The 13,743-nt window shown below is 38.8% G+C and overlaps 1 protein-coding gene across 7 annotated transcripts in view; it reads left to right on the top strand.

Moving 5' to 3' along the window:
• The window catches only part of FNBP1 (formin binding protein 1), a 143,141-nt gene that overhangs the window by 20,135 nt on the left and 109,263 nt on the right, over positions 1-13,743 (top strand). The gene's annotated exons all lie outside the window — the stretch shown is intronic.

Consider the following 13,743-nt stretch of genomic DNA (forward strand, 5'->3'; position numbering starts at 1 on the left):
CTTGAATCTGTTAAGGCATTCAGAGCATAGTACAAGAAACTTAAGGTTTGAATTGGACTCTATCTCTGCTTAGTTGGCATAACATAGTAATGCTCTCTTCCTATTGGTAATTTTTGGTGGTGTTACTAAATTCTTAGTACCCTTTGGTTTTATGTTGACGTGAGGTAGTTTGTGTTACAGAAACAGTCGTTTTAAAGTTATTATTGCACTAATAGTCTCAAATAGACAACACTTAGTAAACCAAAAAGAGGGAAAAAATGCCTAACACAAGAAAATTTAGAGGGCATTTCTAAAGTACCCCCGGTTAAATGAGAAAATCTATGTTCATGTATATTGCTGATGTGAAAATCAGCACATATGACATTGTCTCCTAGGCAGAATCACTGCTGTTCGTGGCATGTGTGTCATGCTAGGGTTTTGACAGCCAACAGGGATTTCCCCTTTAGTATCCACATGGAGAAATATGATTAAAACATAGTTCTGTTGCCTAAAAGGCAAATCATCAGAACAGCTTTATAAGGGACTTGTAGTGGTTACTTTCAAGTTTTGTAGTCTTTTTTGTTTTGTTTTTAATCTAGTGGGGTCCTGTTAAAATAGTGCAGTGTTTATAGAGATAAAATCAGCATTGTGCATTTGACCACTTGAAAAATTTGAGGTTCCTTCCTGGCCAGCCATCATTCAGAAAACCAAAACAAACAACAAAACAAGCAGGGGTGGTATTGTTTATTTCTTTCCAGTTAATTACTGTCAGATTTGAATTTGTGTGGCAGTTTGGGCTCCAGATGGCGCAGTCATAATGATCTCTTTTGGAGCTTTACTCATTGATTTTAGTAAACATCAGAGCAAATTACAAAATTGGTATTCCAAAATATTTTCTTAAATCACTCCATGGGTGTATCTTTCATCCAAAATCACTATTAAACCCATAAAGACTTTTTATGAAACCAATGCAATCTGATTGTCAGTTCAATCCAAAAAATCAGCTTGGCTGGTGTATGTTGGCTTTTGTCTGGGAAAAATATAATGATTTGATTGTCTTTTTTAATGTATTATTTTACTATTTCTAGCTAGCAAAAGATGATTCTTACTTGCTTGAAATAAAGTCCGTACTTCAGATTTTCAGGGGGCAGAATTTTCAGAGTTAGTAGAAATTCTTCTGGTACAATTCAGCTACATTATATTCTTCTTTACCTGAGCTATATTGAAATATAATTGACATATAACATTGTATATGTTTAAGATGTACAACTTGTTGATTTGATACACTTATATATTACAGAGTGATTACCACCTTAGTGTTACCTAACACCTCCATCATGTCACATAATTACCATCTCTTATTTTGTGGTGAGAACATTTAAGATCTACTCTCTTAGCGACTTTTAAGTGTATAATATAGCATTATTAACTATAATCACCATGCTGTACATTAGAACTTGTTCATCTTCTAAGTGGAAGGTTGTACCCTTTCACCAGCATCTTCCCATTTCCATATTCTCCCCTGGTCCTTGTTAACCACCATTCTACTCTGTTTCTCTGAGTTTGGCTTTTTTAGATTCCACATATAAGTGATACCATACAGTATTTGTCTTTCTCTGTCTGACTTCTTTCACTTAGCATAATACCCTCCAGGTCTATCCATGTGTCACAAATGGTGGTATTTCCTTCTTTCTCTTGATGAATAATATTCCATTGTTTATGTAGACCACATTTCTTTATTCATATATTCTTATTTTACTAAGTGGTAACTGTATATAAAAGTGGACTCTTTTGACTGCATTTAAAATAATCCAGGTGTTCTCTATATGCTATATGGCAGGTCTAAAAACAAAATTTTGAGATAGTGAAAATTGCAGTGAACCTTAGTAATTCTTTTGTCTTTTCTTTCTACAATAATTTTTAATTAGCCATGAATGTGATGCCATTTAAATCTTCTCAAAACCAGAAATATGTTTTTAAGTTTAAGAAATTTCTCACTAACACTGGCTCTTTTGATATTATTAAAATAGTACTTTTGCCAAGATATTCATTCTGTTACGTCCTGGGGGAATACAGGGGTGAGCACCCAGAGGGTGTCTGCCATCATAGAGCTTACTAATTAAATAACTTCCCAGGTAGATGTGGATTTATACTCTGATCAATGTCGCAAGAGAAAGGTACATAATATTATGAGACTGTGATTGGGGAGCCAGCTAAGTCCAGATAATTTCAAGAGGCTTCCCTGGAGAAGTAAATATTGTCTTGCTAGTTTATGCTATCTTTACAAATACTGCCTGAAAATAAAAATTGCACAGCATTCTTACAATTTGCCCCACCTTAAATTATTCATAATTCTTAAAGGTGCCATGTCCTTTTTTGTTCATTAGAATTTCTTATAAATGCCTAATAGTTCTGAGAGAACCATCCAAGAGAAAGTTTTCTTAATTTGAGGAAATCCTGACTTTTCTGTGCAGTGTGCTTTTTAAATAATACTGTCATTCTTTTGTTATCCATGTCGCTTTTTAAAATAAAGAAATAAAGAGAACAACTCCAGAACAAAAAAGAATTTTTTTTGGAAGGGAAAATATCAGTCAGACCGTCACACTGATGTTTATAGCTTTACTCATAATTGCCAAAACTCAGAAAGAACTGTGATGTCTTTCAGTAGGTGAATGGTAAAGCAAACTGGTACATCCAGACAATGGAATATTATTCAGCAATAAAGAGAAATGAACTATCAAGTCACAGAAAGACATGGAGGAACTTTTTTTAAAAAAATCTTTTAATTGAAGTATAGTTGATTTCCAAATTGTGTAAGTTTCAGGTGTACAGCACAGGGATTCAGTTACATATCCCATATATATATATATGTATATATATCCTTTTTCAGATTCTTTTCTCCTATAGGTTATTATATAATATTGAGTATAGTTCCCTGTGCTATACAGTAGGTCCTTGTAAGACATGGAGAAACTTTAAATGCACATTGCTAAGTGAAAGAGCCGGTCTGAAAAAGCTACCCACTGTCTGATTCCAACTGTATTACATTCTGGAAAAGGCAAAACTATGCAGATAGTAAAAAAAAATCACAGGTTGCCAGGGTTTAGGATGGAGGGAGGGATGAATAGGTGGAGCATAGGGGATTCTTAGGGCAGTGAAACGATTCTGTATGATACTGTAATGGTGGATACATGCCATTATTCATTTGGCAAAACCCGTAAAATGTACAACACCAAGAGTGAACCATAATGTAAACTATGGACTTTAGTTAATAATAATGCATCAATATTGGCTAATGATTTATAGCAAGTGTACCACACTGATGCAAGATGTTAATAATAGCAGAAACTGGGATGGGGAGAGCAGTATATGGGAACTCTGTACATTCTGCTCAATTTTCCTGTAAACCTGAAACTGCTGGGGGAAAAAAAGTCTATTAATTAAAAAGTAAAAAAATAAATCAGTGCAGTAAACCAAGATCATTAAGTAACCTGTTAACCTATTAGCTCTTGTGAAGGAAAAAAATTGTCTATCGATTTTTATTTTAAACTTAAAAGAATCTGCATTGGTTCTTTCCTTTCCTTTTTTTTTTTTATTAATTTTTTTTGGAATATGGTTGCTTTACAATGTTGCTCCTTTCTTTTAAAAAGACATTTTCCACCCCCAGAGGCTAATGTTTTAATTTTTTTTTTAAAGTAAATTTATTTATTTATTTTTGGCTGTGTTGGGTCTTTGTTGCTGCACGCGGGCTTTCTCTCTAGTTGCAGCGAGAGGGGGCTACTCTTCGTTGCCGTGCGCGGGCTTCTCACTGTGGAGGCTTCTCTTGTTGGGGAGCACAGGCTCTAGGAGCACGGGCTTCAGTAGTTGTGGCATGTGGGCTCAGTAGTTGTGGCACACGGGCTTAGTTGTTGTGGCTCATGGGCTTAGTTGCTCCACGGCATGTGGGATCTTCCCGGACCAGGGATCGAACCTGTGTCCCCTGCATTGTCAGGCAGATTCTTAACCACTGTGCCACCAGAGAAGTCCCCTAATGTTTTATTGATGTATGATTTCACAGAATAAGATGTTTCTGAAGATTCCATTTTTTTTTTTTTTAAAGTGCCTTTTAAGCACATACAGTATTGCAGTACATTAAGCGTGGGGTTTTTTTGTCTGTTTTTGTTTTTTAAATTTATTTATTTATTATTTATGGCTGTGTTGGGTCTTCGCCTCTGTGCGAGGGCTCTCTCTAGTTGCGGCAAGTGGGGGCCACTCTTCATCGCGGTGCGCGGGCCTCTCATTATCGCGGCCTCTCTTGTTGCGGAGCACAGGCTCCAGACGCGCAGGCTCAGTAATTGTGGCTCACGGGCCTAGTCGCTCCGCGGCATATGGGATCCTCCCAGACCAGGGCTCGAACCCGTGTCCTCTGAATTGGCAGGCAGATTCTCAACCACTGCGCCACCAGGGAAGCCCCAAGATTCCGTTTTTAAAAAAATTTATTTTATTGAAGTATAGTTGATTTATAATGTGTTAATTTCTGCTGTACAGAAAAATGATTCAGTTTTATATATGTATGTACATATATATACGCATATATGTACATATAGACATACATGTATATGTACATATATATATTCTTTTTCATACTCTTTTCCATTATGGTTTATCACAAGATATTGAATATAGTTCCCTGTGCTATGCAGTAGGACCTTGTTGTTTATCCATCTTACATATAATAGTTTGCGTCTGCTAGTCCCAAACTCCCAATCCACCCCTCCCGCACCTCACTCCCCCTTGGCAACCACAAGTCTGTTCTCTATGTCTGTGAGTCTGTTTCTATTTCGTAGATAAGTTCAGTTGTGTCATATTTTAGATTCCACACATAAGTGATATTATATGGTATTTGTCTTTCTCTTTCTGACTTCAATTAGTGTGATAATCTCTAGGTCCATCCACGTTGCTGCAAATGGCATTATTTCATTCTTTTTTATGGCTGAATGGTTTTCCATTGTATATATGTATCATATCTTCTTTATCCATTCATCGGTTGATGGATGACCATGCAGATTATCTTGAGTTGTTAACATCTTCTGAATCTTTGTGTTTGCATTCCTGAATTCCTGAAATATGGGCACTTCCCACTGAATTAGAGGTCTCCTACGGTCCTACCCAAAATCCCTGGAACACTGGGATTTCTGCTCTTAGACTCAGGATTATGGTCATAACCACTAGCAATGTTGGATTCCTTACTAGCTCACACTGTGAGTAACCCATGTGCAGAAAGTGGGAATGGAATCTAGTGTTAAAGATGGTTTTACCTAGTCTTTTAATTTTTTATTTTAATTTTTTATTTTTTGGCCACACCATTTGGCATGCGGTATCTTAGTTCCCTGACCGGGGATCGAACCCGTGCCCCCTGCAGTGGAAGCATGGATTCTTAACCACTGGATGGCCAGGGAAGTCCCTTACCTGTCTTTTAGGGTACAGAATTTAACCATTTGACCTGTGTTATGATATCGCTATGATGTTTAATTTGTCAGTAAGCTATTATTTAGCTACTTAATTACTTGGTGCCAATTCTCAGCACTTTACTCCATGTTCACTCATTTTATGTCGCAACCACTTTACCAGGTTGGTACTTTTTTTTCCCCACTGCCTCATTTTCGCTTTTCAGATCTCATGAGCATTATTTCGCTTGTGAAACCTAAACACAGATCCTCTATGTACAAGAGAGTCTGAGAAATGTAGGTTTTTTTTGTTTTTTTTTTAAATTCTTCTTCTTTTTTTTTTTTAAAGTAATCTTTTATTTATTTATTTATTTTTATATTTTATTCTTGGCTATGTTGGGTCTTCGTTTCTGTGCAAGGGCCTTCTCTAGTTGCGGCAAGCGGGGGCCACTCTTCATTGCGGTGCGCGGGCCTCTTCACCATCGCAGCCTCTCTTGTTGCGGAGCACAGGCTCCAGACACGCAGGCTCAGTAATTGTGGCTCATGGGCCTAGTTGCTCCGCGGCATGTGGGATCTTCCCAGACCAGGGCCCGAACCTGTGTCCCCTGCATTAGCAGGCAGATTCTCAACCACTGCGCCACCAGGGAAGCCCTCATTTTAGTTTGTTTTTAAAGCATTAGTATAGTGTATTGGTTATATTAGCATTTGCCCAAAATAAATCTGTAACACAAATAGCTCAAAAGAATGAAATAAGATGCAGCTAGAAATAATTTACAACCACTCAAAAATAGAGACAAACATGCGGGTTTTCTTTGAACTGTCTATTCATGTTTATTTTTAAAACTTGAATAGCTTTTAGTTATTAAGAAAACTGACTATCCATGTATAATTAATGAACAGAAAACACTTGTGCCAGGATTATAGGTATCTAAACATTTAGCTGTCTCACATTCTTTGGCAACAGCTTAGGGAAAGCAGTCATGTACTGGAATTCTTTTTTTAAGCTTTTTTTTTGCACCCGAGCTCAGGGACTTAAGTGCTCCTAATGGTATGATTGGAGGTTTAAGAAACAAGGCAAAAAAAAGAAAGCAACCCTATATATGTAAAATCTCATGTTACTGCAGGCTCTTCGAAAGTAACATTTTTAATAGCTTCATTAGAACAGGGTACTTTTCTGTTCACAGTTGCATCCCTAGCTCTTGGCAGAGAGGCTGGCACACGTTATCCTGAAATCCAGGAAAATAAACGACGTATGTGAACTAAACTGACTCTGATAATGGGCTTGAAGGAATTAAATAGCAGAAGAATTACAGTAATGGCTGAAGGAGTTTCCATTGACTCATTCATTCATTCCACAAATATTTAACAAGGGCCCCCAGGTGGTATGTGCCATGTTAGTCTTGACTGATGGTGCAAGATGTAGTGAGTCAGGCTCAGATGAGGTCGTGCTCAGTGAAAGAGGTAACTAGTGTTGGGATTACAGGTAAGAGTACCTGGTGCACCTTCAGTAAACTGGTTAGTATGAAGGTGGCAGCACTTGGCAGTAGATTTAGAAATTTAGAGGAAAAGACATTTGAAAGTGAACCCTGGATTTCTATTTAATGTTACATGATATGTCAGTAGAGATGTTTTTCCTTTTAGTAAAAGCATCAAACTTGAGTAAAATGGCAACATTTATGTTATTTTATCATGAATTACTACCTGGAAGGAAGTGGTAATACAATAAAGTGAAGGTAAAAGTTACTTCCAGAATAGATATTTCCTTATGTTATTTCCTTGGGTGTCTTTAAAATAATAACTTGTTAATTAAATTAGCATTGTACTATATTGATAATCAGGAAAAATGCTCATTGAAGAAAATTTGGAACACACAGAGAAGTGGAAAATAGTCACAGTTCTAACCCCCTACGTAAAGGTACATTTATATTTCTCTGTGTCAAAAATACATATCAGAGCTTCCCTGGTGGCGCAGTTGTTGAGAGTCTGCCTGCCAATGCAGGGGACACGAGTTCGAGCCCTGGTCTGGGAAGATCCCACATGCCGCGGAGCAACTGGGCCTGTGAGCCACAATTACTGAGCCTGCGCGTCTGGAGCCTGTGCTCTGCAACAAGAGAGGCCGCGACAGTGAGAGGCCCGCGCACCGCGATGAAGAGTGGCCCCCGCTTGCCACAACTAGAGAAAGCCCTCGCACAGAAACGAAGACCCAACACAGCCATAAATAAATAAAAAAATAAATTAAAAAAAAAAAGTCTCTTAAAAAAAAATACATATCAAATTTTAAATCCAACATTTATACCAAATATGACACTCTAAGATATGATGAGCTTATGCAGAACAATAAGATAATTTCAAAATTTCTAACAGAGAAGTGAATAAGGATTAAGAAGAGAACCATTATAAGAGGAAATTCCAAATGCTAATGAACATGTCTAAAAAAGGTTAATTCCACGAATAATCAAAGAAATTCATAATAAAGCACTTTCCTTACCAAATAAGCAAAATGGGTTTTTTGGTTTTGTTTTTGTTCATTTGTTCTTTGTTTTACAAATGGTAATATTCAATTCTGGTCAGAGTTCAGTAAGATAGGGACCCTTGTTCTCTGTTGGTGGGGTGTAATTGGTTCACCTTTTTTGGAAGAGGCTTGGGCAGCAGACAAGGCTGGTTTTCAGTCAGGATGCTACAACACAGCTGGCCTCTGTTCTGATTGGATGGGGAGTCAGTTGATAAGTGGTTGTTAAATATTTTGACTGTCACTTCTGCTAATAGGTATCAGTGGGTGTTAAGATGTTCCTATCTGGAGACCCAGTAGTTCTTCTCATGGGAATGTAAACTAATTTTGCATTAATCTTTCTGAGATTTCTTTATAGCATTGTACAGTAAAGATCTAGTAGTATGTAAGCTCCATGAGAATAGAAAATTTATGTTTCTCTTTGCTACTGCGCCCTCAGTTCCTAGAATAGTGTTTAACACATAGTAAGTGCTCAATAAAATATCGCTGGATGAATGAATGGATGAATGTGATTTTGGCATAGGGAAGAAACAGCATATGTTGTTGACTGTAATATTTTGTGTTCTCTTAACCTTCATCGACATTTTATTTGAGAGAAATTATTATATTCCTGTGATAGTATGTGAAAAACATTTTTGGCTTTTAGACAATAATAGTCTTGGATTTTTAAAAAGTTTTTTCTTTCTAAGTGTGAAGTCTTTTTTTGCAATCAATAATCAATCCATACTTGGGTATTAAATGATGCCCATCTTCTGAAGAACGTTTTATATTTTTTATGGGAACAAAATAAGCACATTGGGCTTCCCTGGTGGCGCAGTGTTTGAGGGTCTGCCTGCCAATGCAGGGGACACGGGTTCGAGCCCTGGTCTGGGAGGGTCCCACATGCCGCGGAGCGGCTGGGCCCGTGAGCCACACCTGCTGAGCCTGCGCGTCTGGAGCCTGTGCTCCGCGGCGGGAGAGGCCGCGACGGTGAGAGGCCCGCGCACCGCGATGAAGAGTGGCCCCCACTTGCCGCAGCTGGAGAGAGCCCTCGCACAGAAACGAAGACCCAACACAGCCATAAATAAATAAATTAATTAATTAATAAAAAAAAAAAAGCACATCAATCAAGGAAAAAGTAATAGTTCAATACTTTATGTAAGATGTTTCTGTTGACTTCATTTTTTTTCTTTCATAAATGTATCTTCATTTTTGTTCTCCAGTTGGCAGAGGTTCAAGTGATCTTAAGTCCCTCTTATACTGAAGATTTCCCTATCAATCCAACTGTAAACTAGCAATTAAATATTAATTATGGTATATTACAAATGAATGTATGAAACTGTATGGATAGAATGATGTGTACAGAAATAGCAGTGAGATGAACATCCATGTGCATTTCACCCAGGGAAAGAAATAGAACTTCACTCCAGAAACCCCCTATGAGCCTGATCACATCTCCACCTTCATATTCTCCTGCCCTAATTGAGTATTATTCACAATTTTGTATTAAAAATATTATTTTGTTTTTCTTTGTAGTTTTTCATCACTTATGAATATATCGGTAAACAATACATTGTTTAGTTTTGTCTCTTTTTGGACTTTGTATAAATGGAATCAGATGGACAGTTGGGTTGTGTGTATTTTGCTGCTGTGAATTATGCTGCTATAAACATTCCTGTGCATGTCCCTTGGTGCACATGAGCAAGAGTTTATTGTTTTGGTCCTAGACCTTAAGATACATCTCCAGCAGAAGAATTGCTGGGTTATACAGGGGCAAATGCTCACCTTTACTAGGTAAACCAGTCTGTGTTCCAAGGTCCCCAGCGGTATATGAGCATTCACCTAGCAACACATCCTTGTTAACACTTGGTGTTTTCTGAGTTAAAATTTTGCCAGGTGGGTGGGTATAATTTTAATATGCATTTTCTTGATTACTAATAAAGCTAAATGTCATTTCATTCTTAAAATTATTATGATTTTTGCCCCGTTTCCTATTGGGTTATTTCCTCTTTTTTTTTTTTTTAATTATTTATTTATATATGTATTTTTGGCTGTGTTGGGTCTTCGTTTCTGTGCGAGGGCTTTCTCTAGTTGCGGCAAGTGGGGGCCACTCTTCATTGCGGTGCGCGGGCCTCTCACTATCGCGGCCTCTCTTGTTGCGGAGCACAGGCTCCAGACGCGCAGGCTCAGTAATTGTGGCTCACGGGCCTAGTTGCTCCGCGGCATGTGGGATCTTGCCAGACCAGGGCTCGAACCCGTGTCCCCTGCATTGGCAAGCAGATTCCCAACCACTGCGCCACCAGGGAAGCCCGTTATTTCCTCTTTTTGAGAAATGATTTAGTTCTCATCACAAGAAAAACATTTTTTTGTAACTGTGTATGGTGACTGATGTTAACTAGACTTACTGTGGCAATCGTTTCACAATATAAATATCAAATAGTTATTTTGTACACCTGAAACTAATATAATGTTATATGTCAGTTATACCTCAATTAAAAAAAGAAAATTGATTTGAAGGAGTTCCTTCTATATTCTAGATACTTACTAACCCTTTGTTGATCATGTGTTACAAATATCTTCTCCCAGTTTGTCCTGTGTCGTTTCACTTTCCTCGTGGTATCTTTTCATGAACAGAAGTTTTTAGTTTTTATACAGGCAGGTTTATCAATCTATTTTTCTTTACAGTGAATGTTTTTTTGTATCTTGTTTAAAAATCCTTTCCTACCTCAAGGTCAGAAAAGCATTCTCCTATATTGTCTCCTGAAAATGTTATGGTCTTGCCCTTTCCATTTAGGTCCTTAATCTACCTGGAATTAGTTTGTGTATGTATTGTAAGAGAGTTTTGATTTCATTTTTTTCAATAGATATACAATTATCCCAGCACCTTTTATTTTATTTTATCTTTTTTGAATTTTTGAATTTTATTTTATTTTTTTATACAGCAGGTTCTTATTAGTTATCCATTTTATACATATTAGTGTATATATGTCAATCCCAATCTCCCAATTCATCACACCACCACCACCCAACCCCCGCCGCTTCCAGCACCTTTTATTGAACAGCTTGTTTTTTCCCCATTGGCCTTTGATGATGATGATGGTGGTGGTGGTGGTGGTGGTGGTGGTGGTGATGATGGTGGTGATGTTGGTGATGATGATGCTTGTATTCACACTTACTGAGGGCTTACCATGTACCAAGCAGTGCTCTAAGCATAAGATAACTTATTTAAACCTTACAGTAACCCTACAAATAGATCCTGCTATCATGCCTATTTTTTAGACAAGAAGCAGAAACACAGAGAAGTTAAGTAACTTGCTCCATGTGACATAGCTGGTATGTCAAAGAGCCAGAGTTCAAACCAATTCATTCTAGCTCCAGACCCCAGGTCCCGCCATCAGGTTCTCTATACAAAGTCTTTTTTGACATGGGTCTGTTCCTGGCCTTTCTGTTCTTTGCATTCACCTATTTTTCTGTCCCTGGCCAATACCACACAGCCTCTTAATTAACTTCATAATAAGTCAGTATCCGGTGTGGCTAGTACCCACCCCTGTCCTGTTCTTCAAGAGTGTTTTTGGCTATTGATTTACCTTTTCAACTCCTTTTTTAAAAATTTATTTATTTTTTATCTTTGGCTGCACTGGGTCTTCGTTGCTGCACGTGGGCTTTCTCTAGTTGCGGGCGAGCGGAGTCTACTCTTTGTTGTGGCACGCGGGCTTCTCACTGCAGTAGCTTCTCTTTATTGTGGAACACAGGCTCTAGGCGCACGGGCTTCAGTAGTTGTGGCACTCAGGCTCCGTAGTTGTGGCTCACGGGCTCTAGAGCACAGGCTCAGTAGTTGTGGCACGCGGGCTTAGTTGCTCCGTGGCATGTGGGATCCTCCAGGACCAGGGCTCAAACGCGTGTCCCCTGCATTGGCAGGCGGATTCTTAACTGCGCCACCAGGGAAGTCCCTCAACTCCTTTTAATCTTTGAGTTATATTCTCCAAAAACTTGTTGAGATTTTAATTGAAACTGCATTGGATCTATAGATAATTTGGGGGAGATTTGATACATTTACAGTATAGAGCCTTCCAATCCATGAACATGGCTTGTATCTCTCCACTTATTCTGGTTTTCTTTAATGTCTCTTAAGAAAATTTTATCATTTTCTCCATGATGATTTCACACATTTTTTATTAAGTTCATTTCTATCTACTTGCAACTTTTCATGCTATTGTAAATGAAATTGTTTCTAAAATTTCATGTTCTGTTTGTTGCTGGTTTATAGAAAAGCAACTGTGTCCTGTACGTTGATTTTATATCCAGCAATCATGTTAAACTCTTAATTCTAAAAAATTATCACTGGATTCTTTTGTCTATGCTACATAGTTAATCATATAATCTGTGAATGACATATTTCTTCCTTTCCAATCCTTGTACCTTTTATTTTTCCTATCTTGTCTTATTGAGCAACTGATTTCCCCAAATTACGTTCAACATCTATTGATATTATCCAAAACCTTTGGAGCCAGATGTGTTTGGAATTTCAGATTTTTTAGAATTTAGAAAGGGGACTTCCTGTAACCAGGAGGAGGAAACATCACTGATGTGCTGGGAATGGCAGAAACAAGAGATGAAAAACATCTGGCTCTTTAATGAAATTACTGACCATCAACACCAATCCTGGAACATCGCTGCCTGTGTCCTTATCATCTAAGCCTCTTTTCTTCGTGTCTTTTGTTACTTTCAATCTAACCCACACCCCCTTGTTTCTTTTCCAAAATTGCAAGCATTCAACCATTTCTTACTGAGCGCTGACCTTAGGCACTGGAATTATAGTGGAAACACTGGAGTTGTAGTGGGGGTTAAAATAAAAAGGCAGTGGGAGCCTGGAAGTATGGGACTCAATCTAGATGTGGGATTAGAGAAAGCCTTTCAGAGGAAGTGATGTTTAAACTGAAACAAGAAGGAGCAGTAAAAGGCAGCTGGGCAAATCGGGGAGAGAGGGTGCAGTTCCAAGCACCACAGGCAGCTATGACCAAGTCAAGTTAAGAAGAGGAGGAGTTTAATAAACTTTTGTTTGTTTGTTTGTTTGTTTTAAAGCTTTGGGTTTATTTATTTATTTTATTTATTTATTTATTTATGGCTGTGTTGGATCTTTGTTTCTGTGCGAGGGCTTTCTCTAGTTGCGGCAAGCGGGGGCCACTCTTCATTGCGGTGCGCGGGCCTCTCACTATCGCGGCCTCTCTTGTTGCGGAGCACAGGCTCCAGACGCGCAGGCTCAGTAGTTGTGGCTCACGGGCCCAGTTGCTCCGCGGCATGTGGGATCCCCCCAGACCAGGGCTCGAACCCGTGTCCCCTGCATCGGCAGGCAGACTCTCAACCTCTGCGCCACCAGGGAAGCCCAGAGGAGGAGTTTAATAGGGAGGATAATCTTTCTCAGGAGCCACCTGTAGATATCCCATACACCTGACTAGCCAGGGTGATGTCACATGTTCATGTCCTAGTTGCAAGGGAGATGGGAAAAGAGACCTTGTATCAGGAGGGGTGCTCGACCCACAGAATGGGGGGCAGGCAACTGCTTCGTTGCCAGCCAAGAGGGTCTGTTCCAAGGGATATCTTACAGAACCAGGGGCTGGAAGAACAGGCCAGTCTCCCAAAGGACTTGAGTCAGCCAGTGGAAAGCTCGCCATACACCCATTTTGAATGCCCAGAGTAATGTTGTCTGGCATCTCTGCTTTATTCTCCATCTCTGCAGGCTCAGGTTTTTTTTCTCTAACTTAGCATGCACAGGGACAATTTTCACCTCTTACCTCCAGCACCTATTTTCAGGGACTTTCTGATGGGTCCAATCTAGCCTGTCACGTGGGT

Source organism: Eubalaena glacialis, chromosome 9, assembly GCF_028564815.1.
Source record: "Eubalaena glacialis isolate mEubGla1 chromosome 9, mEubGla1.1.hap2.+ XY, whole genome shotgun sequence".
Classification (NCBI taxonomy): Eukaryota; Metazoa; Chordata; class Mammalia; order Artiodactyla; family Balaenidae; genus Eubalaena; species Eubalaena glacialis.